Source organism: Oryza glaberrima, chromosome 11 (genome assembly GCF_000147395.1).
Source record: "Oryza glaberrima chromosome 11, OglaRS2, whole genome shotgun sequence".
In the NCBI taxonomy this organism is placed as follows: domain Eukaryota; kingdom Viridiplantae; phylum Streptophyta; class Magnoliopsida; order Poales; family Poaceae; genus Oryza; species Oryza glaberrima.
In genome coordinates this window covers 5,154,971-5,169,506 of record NC_068336.1, presented here as the reverse complement: position 1 = coordinate 5,169,506, position 14,536 = coordinate 5,154,971, and the positions used below count along the sequence as shown (strand labels likewise).

The 14,536-nt window shown below is 39.7% G+C and overlaps 1 protein-coding gene and 2 pseudogenes across 1 annotated transcript in view; 1 reads left to right on the top strand and 2 right to left on the bottom strand.

Annotated features, from left to right (window-relative positions):
• LOC127754676 (MEIOTIC F-BOX protein MOF-like) overlaps positions 1–14,536 on the top strand; it is a 41,496-nt gene that overhangs the window by 1,773 nt on the left and 25,187 nt on the right. The gene's annotated exons all lie outside the window — the stretch shown is intronic.
• On the bottom strand, positions 447–4,401 carry LOC127754560 (MEIOTIC F-BOX protein MOF-like; annotated as a pseudogene).
• Positions 10,841–12,969, bottom strand: LOC127754562 (putative F-box protein At1g49610; annotated as a pseudogene).

Here is a 14,536-nt window from a genome sequence, read left to right as displayed (position 1 = left end):
AGACTTTGTTTCTGAATGCATGGTTTGTGGCTCCTGACCTCAGTGCACTAGCTTGGTTTCTCCAACACGCACCTCTTCTTGAAAGGCTTTTTCTTAGAGTTTCAAAGGTATTACTATATTTTGTACATGTATGTCCTGCTTTGATCTGTTTAGTAAAGTATTTGTTGGCATCAGGTACCCAAAAATTTAGTGGGAATGGATGGAAGTTTCAATCAATTGGAACAACCATTTGCAGCTAGCCATCTTCAAATAGTTGAAATCTATTGCAGAGAGGTTGATGGGATTATTCTCAAAATTTTGAAGGTCTTGAATGCCAATGGTGTACCACTTGAGAAAATTAGTATCCGATGTTCTGGCTGTGAGTTATCTATGAACGCCCATGCTTCTTATTATGCAGTTGTCAATATGTGTTGTAGAGCCAAGCACTGTCCATAGTTATATATAAGTTCTGACTTAATCACAGTATGCATTGAGTATTTCTGAATTTTGTTTGCTATGTCTTACATGTACTATCTGTTGATACTTTTGTGCATGTTCTACTGTTTTTACTGATGGAAATGTCAACAAAATGCACATATTATCCTCCAATTCAGCCCATTGTGATTTTGATTTTATTTTTTAGGACTAGCCCATTTTGGTTGAACCTGCTGCCATATAGATCCTTCTCAAATGCTTATACAAACAATATTTGAATATCTGATCCTTTAGTGAAGCTGTGTTCCCTTGTGTGTGTTGAACACTGCACCTTTACTATTTAGGCTGAGTTCGGGAAAACAGTGTTGCACATTAACGCGTGATTAATTAAGTATTAGCCTAAAAAACTTGAAAAACAGATTGATATGATTTTTAAAGCAACTTTCCTATAGAAAAGGCAGTTTGAAAAGCGTGCACGTGGAAAAAGAGGGAGGTGAGTTGGAAAGAAGGGGGAAGAACACGGGGGTGCTCAGCTTAGCTTGGTGCGGTTTGCAGCTGCACAGCCACAGCAGAGGTTTTGCTGCTGGATACCGGCATACCGCGGCTGCAGCTGCAGCGCCAGCTCAAACTTACATGCCCCTTGGTTTTTTTCTTAATTTTAATGTGAGCACTATTATACTTGTCAACCGTGAAAGCTTAATCAAGCACTCAAAATATTTTGGTACCATACTATAGTAACATCCTTTTAACTTTGCAATAATTAGATCTATTTTGCATGCTAGGCCAGGTGATGTTCTTCCTATCAAAGGAAATTCTATGGATCATTTCCTAAGTAAACTAATTTTCTCATTATAAAGACAGACATTCACAGACTATTAAAGTAATAGTAGTAGCAATAATAATAATGCAGCAGAGCAAAAAATCTAATTCAACTCGCAAATCCATACATAAAGACAGACAACAATTCGGATCCATTTCAACTCACAAATGCAGAATCCATTGCTAATCGACAATATCATGTACACACATGATCCATTGCTAATCAATACTTTCTAAACAAGTGTAACCACAAGCAAGCTTCACGTTTAGCCACGTCAATCGATGGGTCTTTATAGTCGTTAGACGAAAGTCCACTTCACTTCCCCATCAATTAAAGAGCGCCATTAATCCTTGCTCTACCCATCTAAAACTCTATTTAATCTACCATCAAAATATTAGATTATCTTACCATTCCAACCATCTTATTCAAATTATACATCACCAACTTTATCGCAATTTATCACCATTATTATTGCATATTTGCCTTCAATTCATACATACATCTTCTAGCTCTATCATACCGTTCTACCAATTGTTTTCATCAACTCGAATTTCAACAAAAAATTGTTTCTATAGATTCCCGCAGTAATGCGTGGGATATCATCTAGCTGCAGACATGTTCTATCAAAGGCATACTACAACCATGAACAGCCTGGGTCTTGTTAATTCTCCGAGTCGATACCAGTACACACAAACTTAAAGCCTGTAAAAAAAACAGTCAACTCAGAGAGGAGAGGTCCTTTTATAGATAAATGAGAAAATTAGTTTACTTGAAATTATCCATAGAATTTTCTTAGAACATCACCTGACCCAGCATGCAAAACCATCTAAATATTACAAAGTTAAAAGTATGTAATTAAAATATGATGCCAAAATATTTTGAACGCTTACTTGATAGAGCATGTATAAATAAGTATAACAGTGGAGAAAAAACTAAATTTTATATGAGATGTAGTAAATATGCAGTGAGACAAAGCATATTCGACACACAAAAGGGCAAGCATAGCTTTACTACAGAAACAGAATTAAATGTTCACATTTGTTTGTATCAGCACTTGAGCAGGATCTGCATGACCGCAGATTCAATCTAAATGGGCTGAATAGGAAGATAACGCTTTTAAATGTTGATACTTGCATCAGTAAAAACATGAGAGCATTTACAAAAGTTTCAATAGATAGTGCATGCATGATAAAGAAAACACTTGTTAAATTCAGAAATACTCATTGTGTGTTTTAACTAAGTCAGAACTTATAACATTTGACTATTGACAGTACTTGGATTTATAACACATATTGATAACTGCATAATAGGAAACATGGGTGTTCATAAATAACTCACGTCCAGAACATCGAATACTAATTTTCTCTAGCGGTATGCCATTGGCATTCAAGACCTCCAAAATTTTGCGAATAATTCCATGAACCTCTTTGCATTTGATTTCAACTATTTGAAGATGGCTAGCTGCAAAAGATTGTTCCAATTGACTGTAACTTCCCTCGGTTTCCACTAAATTGTTGGGTACCTGAAGCCAGCAAATATTCAACTAATTAAATCAAGCAGAACGTACATGTACAAAATATAGTAAATTAGTAATACCTCTGAAACCTTAAGAGTAAGCCTTTCAAGAAGTGGTGCATATTGGAGAAACCAAGTTAATGCACTGAGGTCAGGAGCCACAAACCATGCATTCAGAACTAAATTCTTCAACTTGCTAAATATAGAGCAACACTTTAAATCCCTGTTGAAAAGATACTACACAAAATGCAAGGACACAAGATCAAATAACAAATATACCAAAGAAAAGTTCAAATACAAATAGCGATCATGTCATAAAGAACATCTGATGAAAAAAGGTTTATAGTTCATCTCCATTGTAGGTTCATCTATTTTATGAGAAATATCCATAAGATTGCCAAACTGAATAAGACATGCCACAATTTAAAGCAGTCACCAATTACTAGTTATCTAGTTATGTAAGAAATTGCAAAACTTTCTGTAATGATATAGCATGACAGTCACAAAATATTAGGTTCATATGTGATGATTCGATAGGAACAAATGAAATACGCTTATGCATGAAGTCAGGTGTCAACGTAATTTAGTTATGGATGGTTACAGCACAAGTGATAAAACTCAAGATAATGCTAGGAGTTACGAGAGAGGCAACTGCAAGCATACCACATCAGAATAAGCTGACAACTTCAAGTCTTTAGCTTCAGTCAAGCCTTCAAGAAACACGCAGCCGTAGTCACTGGGCGCATAATAATCATGACAACCCTTGCATTCAGCATCCCCACAATCATCATAGCGGCCATTGCTACATCGGTCGTCACAGAAATGATCAAGCCTAACTGTCGCGGTTGCTAAAGAAGGCATCCTTTCGAGCAATGGAGTCCTCCCCAAATTTTTATTGAACTTGAAGGAGACAAGGCTAGGGAAATCAATCCGGGCGCGATAATTCGAGTAGAAGAAGCAGTATCTCATGCTCAGATTCCTCACGGTTGGAGACCACATTTCCAGGCCACCAACGTAGCAATCCTCCATCTTGAGATCCACAAGTGATGGACAGCTCGAGAAATCAAGAACTTGGTTGTTTCCCAGTACACCCTTGAGCTCTAGGGTTGTGAGGCTGTCGGAGACGAGGGGCGAATCGGGGAGCGGCAAGGGGACCCGGGGGACGGTGGAGAGGAGGAACCGGAGCCCCCGGACCTGGCGGCGAAGGGCGCGGCGGATCCAGCGGTTGCCATGCCGCTCCCCGCCGGGGAAGGGCCCGTCGAACCTGAGGTCGAGGTCGCAGGTGTCCAGGGCCGCGCGGCCGCGGCGGAGGCGGAGCAGGCGGTCGACGAAGAGGACGAACGCGTCGGCGCTGGCCCACCCCCTGGCGCCGGCGACGCGGACGGCGGGCACGGACCTCCAGAGGGTCCGCACCGCGCTGGGCGAGCACGCAGGTCCGCACCGCGTCGCGCGACGGCAGGAGGGAGAGGACGTGGTGGAGGACGTCCTCTGGGAGGTCGCTGATGCGGTCCCCGCCGCTCGCCATGGCGCGGCCGGCCGGGCGGGGCGCTCCGTCGAACAGGTGGCGTGCGCGGGCGCCGCGAGTGGCGACGAGCCGAAGCGTCGACTGCGATAGGGTGAAGTGAGACTGCGAGAGTGAGAGAACGAAGAGCCGAAGACACTCACAGATGTAAAGAAAGAACCCCCAAAAAGAAAAGTTCAGAGCTGTAGTAGGTATGAATTTTACTGAAATTTAACATGAATTAATTCGACTCTCCCCAGATTTATCTGCCCGGTAAGAAACCTTTTATTAGAAAATACTCCCTCCGTCTTAAAATAAGACAACTTTTAACTTATAATAATAAACAAATCGTAATATTAGCAAATGATGCTTTATCTTAGAACGGCAAGAGTACTATACTACCTTTGAAAAATTGTGGCAAAATTTTTTTCACCAAGTAAAATTGTAGCGGAATTACACTTCAAATTTTTATTTCTCCTTAAACAATAGAAAAAAAAAGACCCTCTAACTTAGTCATTGTGAAATTGGCAGGTCATACGAACGAAGCATTGTAACTATAGGCAATATCAGTCGTCCATTTTAATATACACGGTTCAGAACTTTAGAGTTTCAACTACACTGGTATGCTATAATAAAAATATATTATAATTATTGTCTGCTTTGATTTTGGTAATCTCGTCTACATAGTTTCATAACAATAAACTGTTATTTTAAGAAGCCTAGTGCATAGGTGAAAATCATATTTCAAGAACAGCAATATATTTTATTTAACTCCTTTATCTATATTATTATTTATTATCAAGCGTATACCTACTCCCTTCGTCTAAAAAAAAGAGTAGATATGATCTCTCCTAGTACGATAATCTAGAGAATTGTTCATATAAATTTTTTTAGACGGAGAGAGTACATGATACAAATAGTAGTGCAGCGCAGCGAAGAGAGTTCAACGTAGCCTCCCACTTGACGTGGTCACTGATATGTGAGCCTGTGAATAGGTCCCACATATAAGTAACCATGCCTTACATTAGATGATCTCAATCTGAGTGCAATTTACTGCTATTTTATCATTGACAAACCTTTATTTTTCTCTTAACAAACAAGATTTGGCCAAGATTTTGTTTCATGTTATTTATTTTCATCTGTTAACAACCATAGCGTTTTTCACTAGTAAGGCATTGTTTAGTTGGGGAAAATTTTTGGGTTTGATTGTCACATCGGATATACGGACACACATTCGAAGTATTAAACGTAGTTTAATAACAAAACAAATTACAAATTCCGCCAGGAAACTGCGAGACGAATTTATTAAGCCTAATTAATCCGTTATTAGCAAATGTTTACTGTAGCACCGTATTATAAAATCACGGCGCAATTATGCTTAAAAGATTCGTCTCGTAATTTACACGTAAACTGTGTAATTAGTTTTTTTTACCACATTTAATACTTTATGCATATGTCCAAACATTGGATGTGATGGGTGAAAAGTTTTTGTTTCGGAAACTAAACAAGGCCTAATAATAAAAGGCACAAATTAATTGGTGACATAGCAGGCCAAAGTGCCAACTAGTTGAACTGAGCCACTGAAGATCAACACAGAAACGAAGAATCCAGGCTCGCACAGCCGCTCGGCCAGAAACACATAAAAAGGACATTGCAGCAAACGATATGTCTAGATTGCATCAATATGGTACGGAGAATGAGACACGACTAGTCAGAGGACAGCAACGCCACTGCTGTCGTCGTTTCTGAATAATAAGGGAGACTGCATGCACACGTCAATAGAGAACAGCCCAAACCTTCAGAACCTTTGCTTTGATCCAAAACGGCCAACCTAAGCACAAACCTGCATGAGATAAGTAGAAAATTTCAGTGATTTGATAATAGACTCAAATGCAGTTGTCCTTGTTATCACTCACAAAAGTTTTATCCTAACAGTGACTTATTATCACCTCCTCCCTGTACTCACAACAGAGCACTTCTTTGATAAAGCTTCCTGCTTCCCAACAGATAGGCCTTTGATACAGAAATTCATGCGTCTATTGCACCACACTTACACTATTTGATTATGGTCATAAGGGTAAACAATATAAGTTTGGTGGATCTGAATCAATATGGTTACTATAAAGGGAACAAAACAACATATCCTATCTTTTATGTGCAGACAAGCTAGAGAATGCCCATTGTTTGATTGTGAACTCTGAAGATTTCGATTACCAAACAGAGACAAAATTACATAAAGTGAAGCAATGAAAAGAAAAAAGAACAACACCAGGCTGACCAGGTGTCATGTAAAATAGTTAACCACTCAAGATAAGCAAGCAGATTAGATAATAAATACAGTGAATTCAGATCAAACACTTGATGTCAACTTGTCAAGTTCTTATATTCTTTAGATGAGCACTTAACTGCTGCAGTAGTAGGGTAGTAAAATTTTAATCTAACCACTGACAAGGACAATTTTAATCATTCGACTATTTTAACCAATGTTACGAACTAGAATTCGAAATTGGGGTTAGGAACAGAGGAACAGAGTTGAGACAGGAAGAGCAACTTAGAGAGGAAGAGCAACTTGGAGGCGGAGAGGGGGAGGGGAGGAAGGCAAGGCCGGCGAGCCTCGCCTCGCCGGCTGGGTGCGGGGGAGGGAGCGGCCGCGCCGGCGAGTGGCGACTCGCGTGTGAGGAATGCCGTCGAGCCGGCCGTCGGGAAGGGATTGAGCTCGTCTGACTCGCTTCTCTCTCACCTGGTCACTGATATATCAGTGCCGAATTAGGATCCTCTGACGTGAAGTCAAAGGAACGTGGTGACTGACATATGATAAGTGCCGTCTTACCGGTCTTAAGAGGTGAAAGTAACCTCTTCATCCCGTAAAGTATAAATCTTGATACAAATTTCATATATATATTTCTAAGTTTGGTTTTTAGAATGGATAGAGTGAGTCAAACAATTAATTTCCAATCTCCTTATCCCGATTCACCGAAAATATCTTCTGACTATGAACATTTGGGTTTTATAAATATCTGTACATACTATGCTATAACATTATGTTATTCTTTGAAAATTTTAACATATATGACTCTCTTCATCCCAACTTGATCATCCCCTAAGCAAAAAATCAAGAATAAGTACATCAAAACATCCATCATTCTGAAATTAATCATCATCGATTAAGGTATTTTGTCTTTTTGTGTTCAACGAGAATTAATTCATTCTTTAAATGTTGGATGGGTTGAACCGATAGAAATTAATCTTTGTTGGCTGCATGTATATAGTTGTGTGCATGCAGCACATTGCACGATACACATTTACTATTTTCACAAATAAACAAAGTAACACTTTGTTAGATGATGATTATTTTAAAAAATTCTCAAAAATTTTAGGTGATGATTAAATTAGGATGAAGGAAGTATTAAACTAAATAAATATGCTCCTACTTTTTTTCAACTGTACAACAATGACTTGCCATTACCTCAAAATATAGCTTTCAAGAGTAGGGGAAACTAAGTACAGGTCGTCGTCGTGAATGACGCATCATCACTATCACACCCATGACGACCACAAATCTGTTTATAACCTATATCTATGATGGGCAAAAGGTTTACTTCCAATAAGGAAAAAGAAGATGATAGAAATTAAATAAGAAAAAAGAGATTGAAGAAAACCATATGAACAATTGAAACATAGTGAAAACCTTATGAACAATTGAACATAGCGCAGTGTAGTATTTTATCGAGTGAAACAAACTCGGTGCACCGATTCGGTTCTACAGCGCACCAATACACAACACAAATCCTATTTCATTTTTTTCCACACCTCTCCTGCGTCCTGCCGGCTTCCTCCTTTCTCTCATCTCTTGTGCTAGAGGATTGAGCAATAAATTGGAGGGTTAGCAAGAGTTAGGTTCTGTTTGGTAGAGCTCCAACTCCTAAGGGCCTGTTTGGCACAGCTCCAGCTCCAGCTCCACCCCTCCTAGAGCTGGGTGGAGCTCTCTCACAAAATGAACTAGAGTTGTGGAGCTAGGTTTAGGCAGCTCCACAACTCCACTCCAGACCCAACTCCTATAGCAAAATTTAGGAGTTGGAGCTGTACCAAACAGGCCCTAAATTTAGCTCCAAAAGTTAGGTCTAAAGTGGAGTTGTGGAGCTGCCTAAACCCAGCTCCACCAGTCTAGTTCATTTTGTGAGAGAGCTCCACCTAGCTCGCTCCTATTTTTGATGAAGCTGAAACTGTTTGGCTAAGCTCTGTGCCAAACAGGCCCTTAGTTACTTGGTCCTATCTCCATCCATCAAGTGCTAATTGATGTTTATTTTGGTATTGTTGCACAAACCAAATATGATGATAAAAAATGAACGGATGGAGTATTTCTTATACATGAGATAGGTCAATTCCTCTATGATCTTGGTGACAAAATAAATATGTCTTAGGCTAATCCCGACGCAGAAACTATCAAATTATTTTAATACTCGTTACTGTCATATAGGATGTTTTTTGTTTCTTTGATGAAGTGAAGTGACCAAGTGAATGAAGAGAGTAAATCGTTACAAATATTATGCCAACAAACAATGCCACCACATAGCTGGTGGAGTATCAATTTACATCCAGGGGTCACAGAAACCAAACAGAAAAGCTAATTCCGTGGGGATCAGTAGAGCAATGTTCAGAAACACACCTTGAAGAAAATGTTCAGCCGCACGGCCAGAAACACACCAGAAAGAAAAATGCAAATGGACATTTGCAGCAACCGAATTTATATCTAAATTGCATCAGATTTAGAAGGCGAGTTCTTTAGCATCATACGCAACAGAGCTATACCACTCATACTGCAAGGCTATACTAGCATAATATATAAGGCTACTTATAATGTCGTACATACAGAACTAGATATGGTACCGATACGAGTTCTTTAGCATCATAAGCAGTAGAGCTATGACTCATATTGCAAGGCTACACTTTAGCCAAATATGTAAGAGTACTTCTAATATCGCTAATATAGTAAATATGGAACCAAATCCGATGAGACTACTTAATCAATATAATAAGAGGACTGCAACACCACGGATACGTCTGAATAATATCTCAAGAGATATCTCATCCACCAACGGCCCAATTCTTCCGACCTCCTCTTGATCCAGAAGGCTAAAAAAAATTCAACTGCATGAGAGAACTAGCTAACTTCATTGACTGAAATAGAATCAAATAAAGAAACTGTACATGCTACAACTAAAAAAAGAGTCCCGATAGCTAGACTTAGGGTGGTTTATGATCTAATTCTCCTCGTACTCAGAGCAGGGACCATATGACACCTTACGGATTTCAGAGGCTTTTGATACAACAATTCGTGTCTAGTACACTAAACTTATGCTATTTTATTCTGGTCATAAGGGTAACGATAAAGTTTGGTGGATCTGAATCGATAGCATATCTTTTATGTGCACACAAGCTAGCTCACTTGAGTATGTGCATTGTCTGATTATGAACTCCGAAGATTGGGCAGTTATCAAGGAGACAGAAAAAAACAGCATAAAGTTAGCCAATGAAGAAAAAAGGAGTAACAATGGGCTGACCTAGTTTCTTTTATAATGGTTAACCACCCAAAATTAGCATGTATGCTGGATGATAAATACAGCATAGTTAGATCAAACACTTCATGTCGAGTTCTTATAGTTTTTGGAAAGGAAAATATGCAGACTTGAAATGAATGAATAAAACGATATCAACATGGGGCTCATGGAGTTGAATTCAAAAAATGATGGCATATGGCGCAATACTGCCAATACTACATTGGATAAGGTAGAAAGAAGGATGGTGATAGTAGTCTATAGTTTATCTTCTCTTTTCCTTTCATTACTGACTGGGGGTCACTACCATTTATTTTAAAAAATTAATTACAGTAACTCTAAACTTCAGCCAATGAAAAGTCCTTTGTTTCCGCCTTTATGTACATATGCAGAATTGCAGATTGCATAAATATAAGCAGAAAGCCTCAGCACAAAACCTTCATTGCCAGATTGCAAAAAAGATTTCAATATTCCCAACTTCACATAGAGGGTATATTTAAAAAATCGTTAACTGAAAGTGCCACTAATCAATGAAACAGATTCTTAAGTACTCGTTATTCAATAGAAAACACGGTTACTTTAAAGAGTGGCTTTACTCAATTACTAAAACTTCTATTCCCTCCATCCCAAAATATAAGACACAATCAATTTTTTCTATGTCTTATAATATAAGGCGTGCATGCATGCATACATTAATTATCATCTCTTGTTTCTTTAAATTTGGTTTATTTTAATTCATGTACCATTAAGTCTCACAATCATATTGCTTGCATGTATAGATGTGATTCAATCAAGGAGGTGATTAAATTTTTTTTGGTCTGTGTGTTAGAAGTGGTTGTGCCTTATATTTTGGAATGGAGGGAGTACTACGCATGAAACAGATTCAAAGTTCTCGTTATTTGTTCCAATTGAGTAAAATATTCATCAAGTCCATAAGATCCATAGAGATAGAAAATAAAGTCACATCATAGCTAAAATTTTGTTGCATAACAGTCTAAAACATAACTAAAAAAGGATAACAAATCCATCTAACCTCTAGGTGCAGCTGAAACCAGTACAGACAAAATTAAAACCTGCAGACAACAAAAAATTCAATCAAAATGGGCTGGTGTGGACAAAGGATAATATTTTACAGTATGAAGTATGAACAGTACAGAACATATGCAATAATATCAATACATTATCTAGACATATACAACTCAAAACTAGTCAGTGTATGATTGCATCATGCATGCATAGCAATTCAACCCAACGATAGTATAAAGCGTTTAGATGCTTGCTAGTTTGATACAAATATTATATTACCCTTCACTTTCTCTTCAACAAGTATGGGGTGCCTGCTTATCTCTCACACATGAATGCAGATTTTGACCAACGAATTTCTTTTGATTAGCTTGAATTTTTTCACTGCTTGGTTTCTTAATTAATACATGTATTCACAAATTTTATGTAAAAGTAACCATGACATGAGTCATCAGATTAGCTCACATTCAGATCGACAGTGTTCACTAGTCAGTTTGATGTTAATTTTCTCGAGGGGTATGCCAAAGGTACCCAGGGTCTTCAAGAATTTGCAAACCCACATGACCTCTTTGCCTTTGCAGTTAATTTCAACAATCTTAAGATGGTTGGATACAAACGGCTCTTCTGGTATCTTTTGTTGTCCTGCATCCATAGAACATTTGGGTTCCTATGCATGGAAAATAAGTTATCATACTAGCTCAATCAAACCATCTATAGTAACTTTAATAACATGCACCTATCTTATCTACAATATATAATACCTTTGGGATTATAATAGTAAGCTTCTCCAAAATTGGTGATTGCTGTAGAAACCGAATCGATGCACTGAGGTCATGAGTCATGCACCATTCACCAAGTACCAAAGTCTTCAACTTGGCAAATGTATGACATGCCAAGAGCAAATTTAAATCCCTCCTGAAAACATACTGCACAAAGTGCAAAGGAGCCACAGATCAATTAAGTAGCCATTATTTTTGTAAGTACAAGTTGTACTGTAACCAAAAGGAAGCAATGAAAAATATTTATAAACAATCTTTTGTTAAAGGTGTAAGTACCAAGCATGATCATGCTAATGCTACCCTAGTGATGGATATGTTTACTACATAAGAAGTGGTGAAATTAAAACTATATTAGAAAGTTACAAGAGAAGAAGACACAAGAAAGATATATATATATATATATATATATATATATATATATATATATATATATATATATATATACACACACACACCATTGCAGGTTCAGCTGACAACTCCAAGTGTGTAGCTTCCAATAAACCATTGAGACAAACGCATTTGCTGCGGTCAGAATAATTGCAGCAATCAACGCAAGAATCATCGCCAGTCACCAAGGACACTATTGTCACATCTGTCTGCATAATCGTCATCAAATCTAACAATTGCAGCTACCAAGGATGGCATGCTTTCAAGGAAAGGAACGCTACCAGAACAGCCATCCAGCTCCAATGAAACAACACTTGGAAAAGACATCTGAGTACGGGTAGCTGGATAAAATTCACAGGAGGCAAGGCTCAAGATTTTAACGGATGGAGACATCTTCTCAGCATTGATACGGCAGCACTTCATCTTCAGAGCAATCAGCGCCGGGCAGCAGGACAAATCAAGAATGTTATCGTTGCCAAGAACACCATCAAGCTCTAACCTGGTGAGGCGCTGAGAGATGAGAGGCACATCAGGCAGCGCGACGTACGCGGGCAAAGAGATCCGTAGCACCCGGGCATGGTGGCGCAGCAGGGCTAGCATGATCCAGCGGTTGACATGCCAATCCTTCCCCTTGTCCTCCTCCGGGAAATCGAAGTCCAGGTCGCACAGCTCCAGAGGCGCGTCGCAGCGGCGGCGGCTGACGAAGAGGCCGTCCACGAAGCGGATGAACTTGCGGAGGCCGGCCTCGCCCCGCAGCCGCGGATTCCACCCCTCGACATCGGTGACGCGGAGCGCCGGCGCGTGCTCCCAGAGGTGGCGCCAGCGCCTGGCGAGCACGCACGTCCGCACCGCGTCGTGCGCCGGGAGCAGCGACAGCACGGCGTGGAGCGCCTCGTCCGGCAGAGCGCTGACGCGGTCGGGCACTTCCTCCGGCGCCGTTCGCCTCGCTGGCGCCCTCCTAATCCGGGGCGGCATTCCGTCGAACAGTTGCCGCGTGAGCGATTAGCGTGGCAACGGAGAATGATATAGAGAAGCGAGAGATATACTAGTTTTATACTCCATCGAACCGCCGCCGCCGCTTCGATCGCCGGGCGTTGGCGAGCGCGTTCATTCGTCCCGGGAGGGAGGCCGCGCGTAGGGCCGAAAAATGATCCGCACTCCTCGGGACCGGGGGAGGATGGTGGCCCCTCACTCGTCGAGTGTTGTGCACAGTGGCGGAGCCAAGAATTGATCACGCATAGTGCTGAGTTGATGTGTTATTAGGCCATTCCCAACCCAATAACTGAGATGGTGTCTATAGTATTAATTAAGCTGCCACCTAGGATAAAAAATGATATGGCATGTGAATAAATGAGGACAGAGGACATGGTTTCTACACAACATCCAAGACATCATATGAGATAAGTAGCATTAAATTAAAGTATGGAATAGTGGTGTTTGCATTGGAAGAGCAGTGTATAGTACTTGTTTCTTGATGATGTAGAGTTTATAGAAACTATGTCCAGTGTCTTGGGTTGGAAATGGCCTTAGCAAATACTCCCTCTATCTACTTTTGATAGTCATATTTCATCTTGACACATAGACCAAGGATAAGTAATTCTACTTATCATCCATTTAAACATGCTACTAGTCATTCCTCGTAAACAAACGATTCATTAATATTTACATTTCTCAATGTCCATGTAGCCAATCATGTGTAGAAGAATGAATAGTCGTGCATTAAATCTGAGAAAGTTATTGAGATGATAAGTTGTTGGATTGAAATATGCCTATCAAAAATAAATTTTTCAAATTTGGAAATATGACTATCAAAAATAGATGGGGGGAGTATCTTTATATCTTCAGCTTTTCATAATATTTTGCATAAGATTTTAATGGGAATTTGGTCATAAGCCTAGGGCTCAAGCCCTAATTACCCCACCCTTGTCTCCGCCTCTGCTTGTGCCGTCGTAACCTCGACCTCTGCTACTGCAGTTTTCGAGCTTCGATTCATACACTTCTTCATATATTTCATCTTGGCACACAGATCAAAGATAAGTAATTGTACTTATCATCTATATATGATCCTAGTCATTTCTCGTAAACAAGCGATTCATTAATATTTATATTTCTCGTAAACAAGCGATTCATTAATATTTATATTTCTCGGTGTCCATATAGTTAATCTTGTGTGGAAGACTCGGTGTCCATATAGTTAATCTTGTGTGGAAGAATACGTGGCCCACAAGCAGTCTTGCTCTGGCCTCTTGGCTGCCTCACTCGCCATAGATGTGGCTGCGCCTTCCGAAGGATAGGATTGTAGGCAAGGAGTCGGCTGGTGTTGAACTTGGCCAGGCAGACAGTTATCCCCAGCCGCAAACTACTGCAGCTCTCAGGGGCGAAGCTAATATTATGTTTGGGATGCATATAAACCCCTAAATTTTTAATTTCTCACTTAAAAACCACTAGAATGTACAGTGTTGTACTGAAATTTTCTAGATTTTCAATGGTAATGTACCCCTCTTGTTTTGATGCTAGCTTCGCCCCTGACAGCTGATGGTCA